The sequence below is a fragment of the Macaca nemestrina genome, chromosome 8 (assembly GCF_043159975.1).
Source record: "Macaca nemestrina isolate mMacNem1 chromosome 8, mMacNem.hap1, whole genome shotgun sequence".
NCBI classification, from domain to species: Eukaryota; Metazoa; Chordata; class Mammalia; order Primates; family Cercopithecidae; genus Macaca; species Macaca nemestrina.
Window position 1 is genome coordinate 68,450,955 of NC_092132.1, and position 3,388 is coordinate 68,454,342.

Genomic DNA, 3,388 nt, shown 5'->3' on the forward strand with positions numbered 1-3,388 from the left:
GTATTGTGTTTGTTGTTATTGCTGTTGCTGCTACAGTTTTTATCTTAAATGCCTGTCACATGGTAACGTTCTATAAATGAATATTGATGAATAAATTAAATGTGAGTCCTTCTTTTTAAATAGTAAGGTGTTTGAGTTTAACTGAGTTCACTGTACCACCGATTTTTCCAGTGTTTATTTTCCTCTATTTCTTACAATTCTGATTAAACTGCTATCACCAGAAATAGGTATTTGTATACATAATTGCTAGACCCAATGTTCTACTTGGCTAAAAACACCAACTCTAAGATACTCTGATCTGTCGGAAACTGTTTCTAATCTTCAGTGAGGCCTATGGTTTGGAAGGCAGAGTGTGTTCCAAGATGCTCAGCAACCTCTTGAACCAGGAAGCAGGATCTTTATCTTCCTGACCTTCTATTTATCTTTTGAAAAGACAGAAGCAATAACATTAGCTGTGTAACTAACCTGCTAGCTCAGGTTCCTCTTTGTCCTTCTTAGTGGGCTCTTTCCATTTTTCTGTTTTCTTTCAGCATTCTCTACTGCTGAAGTATTTGGGGGGGGGGGTGGAACTTTTCTATTAACTTACATTTTTTATGGAAAAAAAGTTTATTTTCTTTAAATTAGTTGATCAAGTTAATATTCAGTGAAAACAAGGTATTTGATGTTTATTATTCTTACTTTCTTGTTTCAGTGAAATATAGATACTGTATACTTGTACACTTATTAACAAAGTCAGGTCCTGACTGAAGACCTCCGTTTTGAAATAAAAATGATGTCCTAGCTCTAAAGTACGTCCAGTCAAAGCAATTGAGTTTGAAGCACAAAACAACACTAGCGATCTCATTATGTACGTTAGAAAATATGGGGAATGCACATAATCTAGCCAAAGACTAATCAGGATTTCATCCACAACTCTTCATACTAAAATAATCTATCAAGTAGGATTTTTAGGCTAAAGCTATATAAAATCACAGTCAACTGTAGTAAATATTATACTGATATGCAAATATAAAAAATTAAATGTTTCCCAAGGTTCTTCTATTTTTTTCCTGAATCTTTGTAGTTGAGGAATTATTCCTTTTACAAAAACCAAATGTTCTTCCTCTTCCATTGCATAGTAGGCTCTTATCTGTGATCATAAATTTACTGGCCACAGTGCTTATTTGGTAAGTAATCATAAAATCACAGGCTTGAAAGTACTTTTTTAAAGAATACCTCTATAAAACCTTTATCAATTGGGTATTCAGACTCCATTTTATTACTTTCAGTAACTGAATTCACAGTCTCCCAAGAAAAAATCAGTCATGCTTTTGAGATGTTTTATTTACTTAAAGTGTTTACCTGTCATTTAAAAATAGTTGTCTACTGGTTGTAATTCTGTCTTGTAAAGCCATTAGAAAAAGTAGAATATTCCTTCCTCAAGAGAGTTCTTTATATATTGAAGTAAAACACAGCATGATTGTCTTCATTTACTCATGTCCAGTCAGTCACCCCTAGCACCAACCATACACCCATGCTGCAATGGAAGCTGGGTCAAGAAGCAGCATGGGAGCTGAAATTCAGGCTACACTCTATGTGCTAAGTGTTGGACCCCAACACTGGGACTGTATCCACCCATAGAAGATGTCTTTTTATAATTTTCATGAAAGTACTTCCATTTGGTCCTCTTGTCATGCTTTTTATCTATATGATTTAGTTTATCTCAAGAAGGAACCTTCCTCTTATTGAGACAAAGTTGTCATCTGAGTTTAGGGGACCTGTGTTCTTTACATGACATGATTTATAATCTCCCCTCTCTGGTTGCTTCCTAAATTTTTCTATTGTTATCAATATGCCAACATCACCAACTTCTGAAAGATAGATTTTTTCTTAATCTAGTTGTTCCTAAAAGTTATATATTGTTATGCAATAAATTATACTGTAGCACCATTTTTATTATCCTGTGATTCTATTCTTCAATAGCTCTTGTCTAATTACTTTATCAAAGCTGAACTTTTGGACCTGGCTTTCAATGACTTATAGATTGGATCTATCTTACTTGAAAATTTAACCCAAAAGGTTCAAAACTGAACTGATTATCATTATCCCCAAACCCTCCTCTTTACTATGTTCTTTTAATTGTCCCACCATCTATTTAGTTACAATGAAAGAGAAGCTGTAATTATTTCTTGACTTCCCCTCCTCTCTCACTCTTCCATTCAGTTGTTCCCCCAGCTCTGCAATTCTACATTTGTATTGCCTTATATATCCTTTCTACTCACTACTCTTCATTTCTACTTCCCTTCCCTAGTTTGGATTATAATACTCTCTGACTTCCTTGTCTCCTATCTAGACACCCAATGCATCTCTAACAATGCTGCTTGCTATTTAAATTTTAAATTAATCAGACCTTTTAAGTCTGTTTTCATCCTACTATGGACATGCCTGAGATTGGGTAATTTATAAAGGAAAGAGATTTCATTCACTCACAGTTCCACATGACTGGGGAGGCCTCACAATCATGGCAGAAGGCAAAGGTGGAACAAAGTCAGGTCATACATGGCGGCAGGGAAGAGAGCGTGTGTAGGGGAACTCCCCTTTAAAAAACCATCAGATATCATTAGACTTATTCACTATCACAAGAACAGCATAGGAAAGACCCACCCCAATGATTCAATTACCTCCCACTGGGTCTCTCCCATGATATGTGAGAATTATGGGAGCTACAATTCAAGATGAGATTTGGGTGGGGACACAGCAAAAACCATATCAGGCATCTACACTGTTTTAAAAGTTCTTTGATGGTTTCCTATTTAAGTAAAAGGAGAAATGCCTAATTCTTTTGGCATGGCTTCAAGAACCTTTGATTCTTTGCCCCATTTGCTATCCACAATGGAAACACCATAAACTTCCAGGGTTTTATGTGTGTGTGCTTCAGATGATTCCCACTTCTTTATAACTCTGATGCTTCTCACTTCTTTGCAAATGTCAAGAACTAACATGGCTCCAACAACCTATTATCTTTGTTTCTAGTTCATGTCAATTTTCTGTGGTCTTAAATACTAATCATTCTTCAAAATCAAGGTAGAAACTAGTAGTTGAAATTTATTTATTGTGAATCAAATACATTCCCTAAAGATGGCACTTTAAATTTCACCATGATTTCTGATGGTTTTTCTGTTCTTAAAACTGTGATATAAATTTATCATTTCCACTCTTAGTAGACTCTGCCCTGTTGTAAATGACAGCAGCACATTTGATTATAATATTATTTGTACCTCTTGCTCATTATCTGGCACTTAGTGAATTTAATATACTTTCAAACTGTAAGAACTTTAATATTCCTACTCTGCAAGTCCAAAGATTATGGAATCTTCATATAAGAGCATGACCACATTTACTGAAACAT